At 39.2% G+C, this 14,814-nt stretch overlaps 1 protein-coding gene across 1 annotated transcript in view; it reads right to left on the bottom strand.

Annotated features, from left to right (window-relative positions):
- Positions 1-2,167: 2,167 nt before the first annotated feature.
- NDUFAF6 (NADH:ubiquinone oxidoreductase complex assembly factor 6) overlaps positions 2,168-14,814 on the bottom strand; it is a 117,307-nt gene continuing 104,660 nt past the window's right edge. Inside the window, exon 10 of the transcript XR_012471366.1 lies at positions 2,168-3,252. The gene's annotated coding sequence lies outside the window, so the exon portion shown is untranslated. The remainder of the gene's footprint in view (positions 3,253-14,814) is intronic.

The following is a 14,814-nucleotide window of genomic DNA, read 5'->3' as shown; positions in this document are numbered from 1 at the left end:
TGGTTAGATCTTAGTCTGGGTAAGTCTTTGCTGGTTGATTTCTGAATGAAGAAGTAGAAAAGGAGGAAAATGATGGTGCTGATTTAAATAATTAGTTATTAATGCAAGAGAGAAATAAAATTTCTCTCAGAAGGTGGTGACAAGGTGGGAAGTTGGAAGATCATTAAAAACAAAGTTCCCATCCTTTCTTATGGAAAAATCTTTGTGTGCATAGGTAATGTAACAAGTTGTTTGAATTTAGGTAACAATTACTTCTCTTTCTTAAAAACACCAGGTAAATATGCTTATTGAAAAACCCAAATGATCACTGAGTTCCTGTTTTTCATTTTATCTCCCTTTCTCAATTCCTCCCCATCAGCTTATGTCAAAGTGATCTTTTACTGGCTCATTTCTTGGGTTCCATGTGGCAAAAGTTGGGAAGCCTTTATACCCACAGGAAAGAGGGAGGAGACTGAATCTTTTGTAGCAACAGAAGCCAAGATGTCACAGACCACCTAAATAAGGGAGACTATCTGTAGTTCCACAATCATATCTGCTAATTAGTCAGCAACAATGAAGACATCCCCTCAGTTCATATCTCAGTTGTGCTTAAATGAAACTCAAGCTTACAACTGAACAATAAAATAATAGTTGAGGTTAAAGGAGGTTGTTGATCATGTAAATGGAGAGGAAAAAAGTAGTTCAAACAAAATTGGGAATATTGGAATGATCAGCTGTTTGGAAATTTATAGGAAAATATCTATTTGGGGTCTCTCTAACTCTACTTAGTGGTCATTTCAAGTTTCCTCAAATCTATTAGAGTTCCCTTCAGAGTTTTGATAATGCCCTTTTATTTCAATGCTCAGGATTTATTTCTGGAATTAAAAAAAAACCTCCTTCCTAGTTTTATAACCAATATGTTATAGCACATTTCTATAAAGTTTTGATCCATATTTCATTCATAAGATGGCTAAAATTATACTAAACAAATCAATAATACAAAGAACAAGCACACAAGTATTCTTTATGACTTAATAAATCCAAAAATATATTGCCTATTATATGTGACAATGGAAATTAAAAAGCTTTCACCATCAATCAGTATATAAGAGGGCAGGCAAAAACCAAAGAATTCAATGACACATGCAATTAAGTGTGCAGTTCAGTTAGCAGCATATAACTCCAATAAGCGTTAATTAGAAGCAATTAATACTTTACCAAGGGTCCATACCAACATCACAATGCATCACATATTTGGAATTCTATGGGAAAAGATTGGATTGGTTATTTAGTGGTGGGGCCCTACCAGCCAGTCTTCATTCTCTGCCCATCTCTGCTCCTGAGCCTTCAGTCTTCAAAATCAAGTCTCAGCTAGGATGTCAACAGGGAACTTCACTCCTTGCCTGAGACATTCTCACCCCAGGATATCCAACAGTCCCTGTCTTCTTACTCTCAAATAACCTTCTGCCATTGTGTGAAGGGGCTCAGTCTGGTAAACTTTCAGCTCTGCTGTTGGCTTTCTAGACTTCAAAACTATGTCCCCATATAACTAAATTCATCTCTGCTCTCCCCACTATCCCCTCTCTTCACTTTTTAACTCTCTTTTGGGTTTTTCTTCCCCCATTAGAATGTAAGCTCCTTAAGGACAAACACTCTTTCTTTTTGCCAGTATTTGTAAGTCCATAGCATAACATGAGCCTAGTATATAGTATGGGTTTAATAAATTCTTATTGTCTTTACCTTGTTTGGTTAGAAGAGGGCCTCTCAATTCTGGAAGGAAAGGAATGTCAAATCTTAGGATAAAAAAATTAGTAAAGAAAAGAAAAAAATTTAAATCACAAAATTTTAAAATGGAAAATTCAAACAAATCATCACAAATTATTCCTTAATTAAAAGAGGAGACTAAAAATCATAATAAGAAAGCATATGATGGGGCAGCTAGGTGGCGCAGTGGATAAAGCACTGGCCTTGGAGTCAGGAGTATCTGGGTTCAAATCCGGTCTCAAACACTTAATAATTACCTAACTGTACGGCCTTGGGCAAGCCACTTAACCCCATTTGCCTTGCAAAAACCTAAAAACAAAAAGCATATGACAAACCATGAATAAAAAAAAGAACAAATTTCAGATAGATAAAGCATTGATAAAGACATAATAGGCACTAATCATTGTGTTAATAACTGGGAATACAAATATAAGTCAGCCAGACATCCTCCCTTCAATGATTCCTTCATTGGAATGTAAACTTCTTTACAGAAGGAACTATTTCCTTCTTTGTGCTTTTTTGTCCAAGTCTATTGCATATTAGAGGGTTAATAGTGATTTATTGGGGTGGCTAGGTGGTGCAGTGGATAAAGCACAGGCCCTGGAGTCAGGAGTACCTGGGTTCAAATCCAGTCTCAGACACTTAATAATCACCTAGCTGTGTGGCCTTGGGCAAGCCACTTAACCCCATTTGCCTTGCAAAAAAAAAAAAAAACCTAAAAAAATAGTGATTTATCAATATCAAAATGATTTATCAATTAATTGTTTGAGTCTATATTTTAGTGGGGAAAGGTAACACATAATGAAGAAGTGGAAAGGGGGTATATGAACATAAGAGGAAAGTTCACTCATCTGAAACAGGCATCCTAAGGGCAGAATGCAAGACTGGGAGGGAGGACAAAATTCAGTATGGAGATGATGAAGAAGAGTTACAGGGTTCTGGTACCTGGTAAGATGATCCCAATGAAGATTCTTAAAAAAAATCATGATTCAAAAGAAAATGTAAAAATATACAGTGAAAAGCAATTTTTCAGTGAAAAGATTCCACTGGGGGGAAATAAGATGCTGAGCATCTGTGTGTCATATTTATGAGCCCTAAAAATTTTACATCTCAGGACAAATCCCTATGTTAAAAGTATTCAGGTAAATGAGAGGGGGTAAAGAGAGATGCCTAAGGACCCCCTTTGTAAAGTGGGGTATCATTTAGGTGCCCTCCATATATAAGAAACTGATGCTCTGGCTGCAGAGAATATGGGAAGCTTTCCTCAATATGGCAGCATTTGGCCACTATCTGGGCCCAGTGTTATCTCAGCTAAGTCTAGGGTTTAAAATACAACATTATTTTCTGACTTCTGTAGTATAATAAAACAAACACTGATTCTGTAGTTGAGGACATGGATTCAAATCCCACCTCTGATGTTTACCACCTGGATGAATTTGGATAAGTTACTTAACTTCTCTGGGTCTTGGTTTCCTCATCTTTAAAATGGGGGAGTGGAGGAATCTGGACCTATAAAATTAAGCATAAAATATTTCACATATTTGTTCAGGTCCCTTACCTAAACATTTACAGAAACCTCCAGATACTATGTAGCTCATCTTTCCCATTAAGATTCTTCCCCCTGAAGCAAGAGAACATTGTACATATTAACAACATTGTGAGTTGGATGCAGCTCCTCTCAGCAGGTCAGACCCAGGAGACCAGCTATGGACACTGCTATCCCCATCCAGAGAAAGAGGAACAAAACAAACAAAAAACAAGGCCTTACCCTACAGAATCTGAATGAACGCTACATTCACTTTTTAAAAATTTCTCTTATGTATTTCTTTCCCATCTCATGGTTTTCTTTCTTTTTCCCCTCAATCCTAATTCCTCATACCAAAAATGACAAATCTATAAATGTGTTAAACACAAATGCACAAAAAATGTACCACTAAGGTGGTGGGGAAGGGAGGGTGGAAAAAATGTAGATGCATTTGATGGAAATTGAAAAATATTTATAACATGCAATTGGAAAAATAAAATATCAATTAAAAAAAGATTTTTATCTCCCATCCAACTTCCTATAACCCTAAAAGAAAACACACTCATATTATCAAATATTTATTGCTTTGAGTGAAAAAATAATAAAATAAAGAAATGAGATTCATTGAATCTTAGGTCTAGAACTGAGAATGTTCAATAATCTCATTTTGCAAATGAAGAATGTGAAATCAGGGAAATTAGGTGATTTACCCAAGATTTCAGAAGCAATAAACATCACTGGTGGGATCTAAATTCAATTCATGTCCTCTGGTTCCAGAACTGGGTATCCACTATATATACTCCTTTATAATGAAGCAGTTTAGACAGGTACCTGGAGTAAGAGTTCAACCACAAACAATACATTGCTCTCCCTAATGCTAACAGCTAGCATTAATATTGCTAAGATTCACAAAACACTTCAAATATGCTATTTCATTTTTTTTCTCACAACCCTGGAAGGTAGGTGCTATTATGCCCCAATTATATATAAGAAAATTGAGACCAAGGGATTAAGAGACTTGCTTTGGGTCACAAAGCCTAGTAAATTATTGAAGCAGAATTTTCACTCAGGTCTTCCTTATTCCAAGTACAGTTCTCTAAACCGAGATGCCACCCAGGATGAAGGTACTTGCATAGCAATTATCCTCATGATTGTCTATTTGGTTATACTCATCAAAAGCATTATGAATATATAGATAGACCAAGAGTTTCATGAAAATATATTTCTTTTTACTTTTTCTGTATATGGTGAAACCAATATCTTTATTTCCCTCTCTGAGGAGAACCTATGAACTCTTTGATTCTTGTTATTCTCTCAGGCTCAGTTTCATTTTTATCAGAAGGCTACAGGGAGAGTAAGGGAAGGGTTTAGTGACTTTACCCTAGATTATCTGTACTTTCAAATATCCAAATACTACCTGGCACTAACTAATCCAAATATATAAGGTTGAATAATACTATCTATTTTTCATTTTTGAAGGATTAATCACATATTAATCATTTACTGTGTACAAAGTAACTGTTACTTGATGAAAGTCTCAAAGGTATGTATGTGCCTCAGAGAGAGGTCTTCTGAATTGCCCCCTCGGGATTCTAGAAGTATTCCTGAAGAGATATGCCCCCCTTCCTCCCCTCCATTATATACCTATGTATGTCCTAGGTTCATTTCACCAATTAACATCAAATAGATTTTTTTTAGGTCTGTTTTTGTTTTTTTGCAAGGCAATGGGGTTAAGTGGCTTGCCCAAGGCCACACAGCTAGGTAATTATTATTAAGTGTCTGAGGGCAGATTTGAACTCAGGTACTCCTGACTCCAGAGCCATTGCTCACCTAGCCGCCCCATCAAATAGATTTTTTTAAAAGGGATATTTAAGTTAAAAATATAGAAGGACTAAAAGTATAACTATTTCTCCCCCAGCACTTCAGGGACTTATTATCTCTCTTTGGTCCCCAAGAAAAGTGGGCCTAGACTTAGCATAACATTGGTACTACCAAATTAATGTCCAAATGTAGATTTGTTTCAGTTTGAATCCTAATCTCAACTACTCCTGGCCTGGATCCTAAAGGTCATTCCTTGTTCCTCTAAGCACTGTTGCTGGGATGGCTGCAAAACCCATCATGGACTCAACTTCTGCATTCCAAAAGTCCTAGACTCATATAATCTGGGACTTCCAGATTTTAGGTGGCTTATTCCTGGCATCTTATAGCATCAATCAAAGAACTGAGGCCTAGAATCACAGGACAGCAGAAGGACAAGGTCCAAAGTCTCTTCTTTTATAGCTGTCTAGACAGCATCTAACCAAAGCTGAGTTAAAGAATTTTGAAGGTACCTCTGGTTCTTGTTCCACCACAGCAATCATTCACTGAGTGGCTAACAGGCCAGAACCAATTACAAAATATCTATACTTGCTCCCAAATCTCTCTAAGGCACATCACAACTCTCCTGAATGCAAGTGCCTGATAATTCATGGTCCAAAATACTGCATGCTTCAGGCAGTACTTGTACTAGATGACCTTTAAATGCTTTCACAACTCTAAGAAATCAATGATCTTTTGAAATTTTTCCCCCTTTATTATAAAATTAAATTATTATAAAATTAAAACAGTAGTAAAGATTGTGTGTACACACACATATTTTTGTTCGTTTGTTCACTTATTTGATTCTCACAGTGATCTTGTGAAGTGATACTATGAGGAAACTGAGGCAGATAGAGAATGATATGCCCAAGATCACATAGTAAGTGTCTAAGGCTGAATTTGAACTCAGGTCTTCTTGACTCCAGGCCCAGTCCTATGCTATATAATATAACTTATAAGCTGCCTCATGGGCAAGTTCAAATTCAGTCTAAGACACTTGCTAGCCAGGTGAACCTAGACAAGTCACTTAATTTTCTGTTGGCCTCACTTCCTCCAACTGATAAGAGTACCTCCCTGCCAAGCTTGTTGTGAGGAGTAAAAGAGATATTTCTTAAAAGTATTTAGCATAGTGTCTGATAAGTAAATCACTTGGCTTAGTGGATAAAGCCACTGGCCTTGGAGTCAGGAGTACCTGGGTTCAAATTCTGTCTCAGACACTTAATAATGACCTAGCCATTGGCCTTGGGCAAGCCACTTAACCCCATTTGCCTTGCAAAAACCTAAAAAAAAATCTAACAAAGATTGTTACAGAGACAAAGCTATCTCTTCTTTTCTCTATCAACATAAGTATATCTGCTTCCCACTTCTAGTCTTTAATCTTCCTTCCTCACTCAGCTTCTCCCTTCCCAACACACTTCTCATTCCTCTATAATTTTTCTTCCTTTGGCACCCCATTTCTACATTAACCTAAAAACATTGCTTTCTTTTAGAGGGAATATTGTTTCTAGTGTCAAGATATTAGGAGACACCAGTTTTCCAGGGCTAATGCCCAGCAAGTAAGCTATGTACTAAATTTTGCCTAACAACAATGCTTTGTACTCACCCTCAGGATGATCTCACCCTCTGGCAAAATTACATAATCATTGTATAACTTTGACCAAGTGTTCTCTGAGCTCAGACAAGTTCTGGTCACAAAACCATGCTATGAATCAAACAGTGCTGCCGTTACCCCTCATGGTCAGGACTACAACTCACTGGACAACCATTGGTATAAATATTGAGATCTCTCCACACTGCCCCCAATTCCCCGACTAGGGGCAGGGCCTGGAACATATGTAGCTGCTTGTAAGCAGGTACCCTCACTTTGAAATTAAATTTCTATTTAATTTCTGACTCTTGTTTCCAGCCTGTTCTGTCAGCTACAGTTAACAGTTCAGTCCTGCTGACCCTAGAGGTTGGGGGGTGGGGCAAGAAGGAGAGGGAAGAGACATATGTCAAGGTAGGCAGCCCAAGGGTGCAACATGAAGTAGAGGAATACTTTAATTTGTTACTTTTTTGTAAATGCACATATATTTACAGCCAGAAACTAGACTATTCTAGATGTGTGGTATTTACTTTATGATAATTCAAGTTGCATGTGCTAGAGAAAGCTGAGTGCCTTGAAGAGATAACCCAGATACACAGGGCACAATTTTCAAATTTTGTCTGAAGAATATAAAAGTCTCTTATAGACCTGAAAAGATACCCATGTTCTAGTAGACTTCCCTTACTCCCTGAGGCTAAACTATAGAAATAGCATCTGAGAACACATATTCTCTCTCTCTCTCTCTCTCTCTCTCTCTCTCTCTCTGTCTCTGTCTCTCTCTCTCTCTCTCTCTCTGTCTCTGTCTCTTTGTCTCTCTCTCTCTCTCTCTCTCTCTCTCTCTCTTTTCTTCCCTAGGACATCTTATTTCTGCCTTGCCTGGGAATCTCAGATAAGCAAAGAAATAAAGTAGGGAATAGAAGAGATGGAGAGAAAAGACACCAAAGTAGGCATCTCAGAGATACCTGAGAGTGAATGTCTATGTTAAAGCCCCCAAGGGGACAAAAGGGCACACCCCCAAATGATGAAAGTCATACCGATAGGCTGGTGATTACCAGAAAGAATCCTAGTTCTTTTCTTTAATAATAATAATAAGAAGAAGAAGAACAGAAAAAGCTGAGGAGATGAGGCAAAGAAGGAATAGACAGGAATTTAGGGAGAAGGAAAGTCATTTTCCAGGAATAAACACTGGAAAATTAGTCAAGGTAGGCATTTCTCAAGCATTTTTTAAAAATCGATGTTTTTTTTTTAAGTTATGGCCTTCTAAAGTCAGGCAAAACAATGGCAAGCTATAAGAGGATAGAAAAACTGAGTGGATGATAAACTAAACACATTGGACTGAAAATTATTCCAGAAAAGTCCCATGAGTCTTTATTTTTGGTCTTGCTTTAGTATCTGCCATAGGTGTCGTTGGTTCCCCCTCCAGGTTCATCTGGATAACATAAAAAGATTACTGCCAGCTCACCCACGCAGAGGCATCGCAAAGTAAATATTTTGTTTCGGGAGAATATTCCACAAGCTGCCCCGCGAATGGGGGAGGCTGGAAGAGAGGGCGGCCTTTCCTGGGTCAAGCTGCTGCCGAGGAAGACAAGGAGCAGCTGCCGAGGAAGACAAGGAGCAGCTCCCGTTTCGGTGCCATCTCAGAGCGCAGAAGGCAGCCGTGTGGGGAGGGAACTCGGGATCTCCTCTGAGGGCGGCCCTCGCTGGCAGCCCCTGGTCGGGAGCAAGCCGCCCCGCACCGTCTGCCGCCTGGCGCTGACCGCACTGCGGCAGGTGCTGGCAATCCCCCCGCTGCCCGGCGATGCCCAGGGCTGCCTGAGCGCCCCCTTTTGGCCCCGCACGTCCTGGAGGTCCCGTTGCCGGTATACACAGAAAACCCTCCGTCCGACCCTGATCCCCTCGGGCCAGCCCGTCCTGAAGCTCTGGGCCGGCCCTTCGAGGGCAGCACCTCTTTCCTGGTACCACCGACCCCTAAAACTGGAGTCGTGGCTCATCCGCCTGTAGAGTCTGGGAGCTCGCCCCCCATTCCTGGGGAGCTGCCCCCCCCAGCCCCCGGGGGGCCGCCCTGGAGGAGCAGTTTCCCTGGGACTAGAGGACGCGCGGCGGGTTCGAACCGGTCCTGACCCAGATGCGCCCCGCCTCCCGCCCTCCTTGGTGGGGTTCTTAGTAGGAGACGTCCGAGGCGGTCTTTGTATTTCTTTGCCTTTTTTGCTGCTCTACACTGACCGTGACCGCACCTTTCCGGGCCCGAGGTCACTATCTCTTCTCTGGATGCTCTTTGCTCCCGGGAAGCGGGGCCGGCGGGTCCTGCCTGAGCCCAGGTCAGGTCAGGCCATCTGTCAGAGACCATCAATGCATCCTCTGGGAGGATCAGAGGGGTCACCTCCCCTTCCCCCCTCCACCTCCACCTGTCATCTCCGGGGCTGAGCTCACTTTATCTGCCTCCTCATCCTCCTGGGAGATGCACTGAGGGAATGTGGGGAGTAGGTCTATAACTAACACTTCAGGAGACTCCACAAGTACAAACCCATTGTCCTCCTAGGTAAGAAGGCTTTTCTGTCTTCCCTGGAACTCTCTCTCTCTCTCTCTCTCTCTCTCTCTCTCTCTCTCTCTCTCTCTCTCTCTCTCTCTCTCTCTCTTTCTCTCTTTCTCTCTCTCTCTCTCTCTCTCTCTCTCTCTCTCTCTCTCTCTCTCTCTCTCTCTCTCTCTCATTCACATTAACCACTCACACTTACTATCCCCTTAGGGAAATACTTAACTTCTGTTATGCTAGGTGGAAAAGATAACTACAATAAGTCATTTGCCATTAGCAGTGGTTTAGTTTCTCTTTGTCCTGTCCTTGGAAAGTCGGGAACAGGTACTTGAAGGACTAGGTCACAGCACTAGATAGCTTGGATCTAGGAGGCCAAGACGGTCATGCAATGTCTGAGCAGGCCAGTGATGGGCTGTTACCAGTCACTCTGGATTTACTGCGGGGTTGAACAGGGAAGGATTGGCTAACTTCTAAGATCCTTCCCAGTTCTAAACTGGGATATGTGAAATGATGAATCCCTAAAGCAGGCTTTTTAAAGAATATGAACCTTTGAATAGGCTTTATCTAGAATCTGTTCTCCATGCCCTTGAAATCAGGAAGATCTCAGATTACAATTCATGGCAGAACTATTTAATAACATGTATATGATCCTGGATACATCACAGCCTTTTCTCAGTTTTCACTTCCCTTCTCTACAAAAGTAGTAGCTCCTGTCTCCTAGCCTTAAAAGATTCAGATGAGATAATGACTTTGCAAACCTTAAAACTCCATATAAATACCAAGTGTTATTATTAATGGTCCCTTCTCATAGAATTTTCAATATTTGAAGGTGAAGAAGTTCACTTGTTTATGACCTGTTTCCTCTCCTCTGGATAAGAAAAGGCTTGAAGAAGGGCAGACCCAGAAAAAAACATTTTAAGTCTTGTTTGAAACTTGGATGGACTTGAAAAGTTATCTGGGTTAACCAGGGAAGAAAAAAAAATTTAGGAGAATAGTCCAGAGCTACGACCACCATTATTTTTTATACAAAAGTCGTCCTCAAATTGAGAGCTCATGATGAAATTCAGCAATTTTGAAAGATGCCTTGCCCAGTATTGAAAATAATGCTAGGGGTCTAGAATCTGGTATGCTTTGCATTGCTTTTCAAATTTCCAACATGCTATTACCCCAAACATACATTCAAATAGGAGAGACAAGTCTCCATCATCCTCCAATTCACGATCTTGTCTTTTGCCAAGATTTATATTTGGCAACAAGAGGTACTAAAAGATAAGAATGTTTCCCCCTGCTCCATATTCAGCTGAATGATTCTGAGTAGAGTCTACCAATGAGGCTGCCTAACAAGTAAAGACTGCCCTCTCAAGTCCCATTGAAGATAGACAAGTCACCTCCAGAGAGCTATTTTCTTCTTGGACCTCATAAGCTGCTGTAGCTAAACACATTGCAAAAAATAATAAATAATACTAGAATCTACCAGTGATGGTGGTAGATGGGAGTTGGCTTAGGGCCAAAGAAAAGTGGGTTCAAATTCTGACTCTGATGTATCTACTATGTGACCCTGGTCAGATCATATATTCTCTGTACCCCCAGGCAATTCTCCAAGATTATAAATTACAGGACAGTTATTTGCATTGGTAAAGGAATTTTCATCTTCCATACCATTAACAATTAAATCAAAGATTCAGTCCACAAAAATAATGCTGGTCCTTACTGCCAAAGTAAGTTATTAATTGGAATTTAAATATATATCTGTAAATGCAAAAATTTATATGGTATATTATATAATTATATTTGTGTATCTGCATATGTATGTACACACATGCACACACACACACACACACACTCATATAAACCCCAGGGAGTGGGTCCTTAAAACTGCACTATGGTTTTTGGGACATTCTGTATATATCATACCAAAGAAAAACTGATCTAAATTATTGAGAAAAGAGAATCCTATGATCCTAGGCAAATTTAAAATTGTATACTTTATTGACATATCTTAGAATAACTTTCCCCTCACTAAACCACATATTATGGAAAGGATGACAAGACAGAAAATAATGGAAGGGAGAAGAGAAAGGATGTGGGAAGTATTTTTAGATAAAGGACTAGAAAAAGTGTAGTGAGTAAAGACTATCTTTCCTTTATGGATTAAAGCTGAATTATAATATAAAAGTGCTATCCTAATGAAGGGTAGCATGTTTATCTAATTGATCTGGTAATAGAAATGTTCAATATAACTTTTAATGTATTAATTAGAAAAAGAATGAATTAATTGACTTGGTAACAGAAATGCTCTCTGTAGCTGTTAGTAACCTCTACCATTGCCTCACTTTCATGATTGTGCAAGGTGCTGACAGTTTTTTGGGGGATTCTATCAAAGACAATTGATCATTTGTCAGGGAAGTTATAGAGGAGATTCTTATTCAAATACAGATTAGACTAGATAACCTCTAAATTTTATTCCAAAGTTAAATTTTTACCATTCCAATTTAGTGATTCTGGGACTTGATCTAATCCAAAAAGTTTGTGAAGACTGTTGGAATAACATTATAACATTCTGAGTTCTCACTTTCTCTCCCTTCCTCCCTCCTTCCTAAAAGAAAAAAGAAAAAGAAGCCAGAAAGGGAATTCTGAAAATTACACCTACATGCCATCTGTACTGCTTCTATTATTTGCGGTACAGCTATAAATGAGTTTATGCAAACAGACATGGAGCAGGGTAGTCCTCTCTCATGGCAATGGAAAGAAGGAAGGAAGGAAGGAAGGAAGGAAGGAAGGAAGGAAGGAAGGAAGGAAGGAAGGAAGGAAGGAAAGAAGGAAGACGGAAGAAAAAGTGAGTGAAAGATATAAAAAGTATTCATAGTAGCAATTTGGGTTATCAAAACCTGAGAATAAAGCATTAGGAATAATGGTTAGGGCTAAATGAATAGTGGTATATGACTGCAATGAAATATTACTATGAATAAATGAAGAAAATGAGGGATTTAGAGAAATATGGGAAGGGTTTTATGAAGTCAATCAATAGAGTTTAAGTAAGAGCCTCCTACCAGCTTTATATTGTGTCAGTGCTGGGAATAGAGATAAGAATGAAACAATCTCCACACTTGAGGAGTGTATGTTAATAAGTTCAACAGTTGACCTACCAAGCCTAGAAAACTTAGGGTATTCTTCCATGAAGGAGCCCCAGGGGTGGAAAAATTCCAACCCTTCTTTCCCTCCCCACCCCCAATCGAAAAGACAGTTCTATTCTGGGAAAAAAAAAAAGAACACAGATAAAGTTGTTTTCCTTTCTAAAGTTTACTAAGTGGGTAACCGTATTAGAAGGAAGATGCTTCAAAGAGCCAGGAAGAACTGTGAGAGGAAGTATTAATAGTTTAAAAGGTTAGGAAAGTCCTCATCTAGGCACTTGAACTGAGCTTTGAAGAAAAACAGTGATCCTAAAGTAAGAGAACTGACTGTCTGTGCAAAGCCTTGGAGACAAAAGATGCAATGATACATGTGAGGAAGAGCAAGGTCAGTTTGGCTAGATTGAAGAATGCATGAAAGAAAGTGATGTTTCTCTTTCGTTTTTGAAGATGACCATGCCATCAGGAGGTGATGCCATGACAAGCACAGGATTTGAATTTGAGTGAGGGGGGTGCTGTACTAAGTCTCCAGCCCCACTTTCTCCTCCAGAACCATCTGGGTGTCTAGATATGGTGATATCTGGAGGTGGTCCTGGATGTGAGACAATCAGGGTTAAGTGACTTTCCCAAAGTCACACAGCCATAAGCAAGTCAAGCGTCTGAGAATGAATTCAAATGCCCATCCTCTTGACTACAAGGCCAGTGCTCCATTCACTGCACCACCTAGCTGCCCTGAGAACTTAGTGGAAAATAAACCATGAGAAAGAAACAATATAAAAGAGGTTTTAAAAAGTGAACATAGTATGCTTTGTTCTGAAGTCAGATTCTAGAGTTTTTTACTCTGGATGTGGATGGCATTGATCTTAGCAGATTTCAGGATTGTCCTTGATCACTGAACTTCTGGGAGAAACCGAGTCTATCATAGTTGGTCATCTTACAATGTTGCTGTTAATGTGAAGAATGTAATAAATAAGCCTAGAAGATAGATTTGAGTTATATTACAAAAAGGGTTTTAAATGTCAAATAAAGGAGTGAATATTGAGCCCACAGGCAATAGGAAGTCATTGAAGCTTATTGAGCAGGGGAGTGACATGGTCATATGTACTTTAGAAATATCCTTTTGGGATATGAACAAGCAGTTTTCAGATGAAATTAAAGTTATTTATAGTCATATGAAAAAGTGTTCCAAATCCTTATTGATTAGAGAAATGCAAATTAAAACAATTCTGAGGTACCATCTCACATCTATCAGATTGACTAAAATGACAAAAAAGAGAAATGATCAATATTGGGGAAAGTAGGACAACAATGCATTGTTGGTGGAGTTGTGAACTGATCCAACCATTCTGGAAAGCGATTTATAGCTATGCCCAAAGGGCAATCAAACTGTGCACAGTTGCTTTTATATAGCAATAACCCACTACTAGATCTACTTACCAATCAGATCATAAAAAAGAGGAAAAGACCCACATGTAAAAGATATTTATAGCAGTTCTTTTTTTTGGTGGCAAAGAATTGGAAATTGTGGGGATGCCAATCAGTTTGAGAATGGTTGCACAAATTGTGATATATGAATGTGATGGAGCTCTATTAAAAAACCATGAGCAGCCTGACTTCAGAAAAGCATGGTAAAACTTTTTTTTAATGTTTTATTGGTTTTCCAATTATATACAATAGTAGTTTTTACCTATTATTTTTGTAAGGTTTTGAATTTTACAATTTCACCCCCCCTTCCCTTCCCTCCCCATCCCCCCACAGAAGACAGTCTGATCATCTTTACATTGTTTCCATATTACACATTGATTGAAATTGAATGTGTTGAGAAAGAAATCATATCCTTGAGGAGAAAATAAAATATTAGAGACAGCAAAATTATGTTGTACATAAGACACTTAAAAAAAACTGAAGGTAATAGACTTTGGTCTTTGTTTAAACTCCACAGTTCTTTCTCTGGATACAGGTAGTATTCTCCATCGCAGGTACTCTAAAATTGTCCCTTATTACATTGATGGAACGAGTTAAGTCCATTAAGACTGCTCTCTACCCCCATGTAAGCATGGTAAAACTTGCATGAACTGATGCTGAATTAAGTGAGCAGAAATAAGAGAACATTGTACATTAACAGCAACATTGTGAAATGATCAACTATGATAGACTGTTTTTCTCTCAGCAGTTCAGTGATCAAGGACAATCCTAAGATCTGTTATGGACAATGCCATCCACATCCAGAGAAAAAAATGGAGTCTGACTTCAGAATGAAGCATATTAGGTTCACTTTTTTTTTGGTTTTGCAAGACAATGGGGTTAAGTGACTTACCCAAGGTCACACAGCTAGGAAATTGTCTGAGGTTGGATTTGAACTCAGTTCTCCTGACTCCAAGGCCGGCGCTTATCCACTGTACCATCTAGCTTCCCCATTAGTTTCACTTTTAAAACTTCTTTTATA

The sequence above is a fragment of the Macrotis lagotis genome, chromosome X (genome assembly GCF_037893015.1).
Source record: "Macrotis lagotis isolate mMagLag1 chromosome X, bilby.v1.9.chrom.fasta, whole genome shotgun sequence".
Lineage (NCBI taxonomy): Eukaryota > Metazoa > Chordata > Mammalia > Peramelemorphia > Peramelidae > Macrotis > Macrotis lagotis.
Note: the sequence above shows the minus strand (reverse complement) of the source record. Positions and strands in the feature narration are given on the sequence as shown.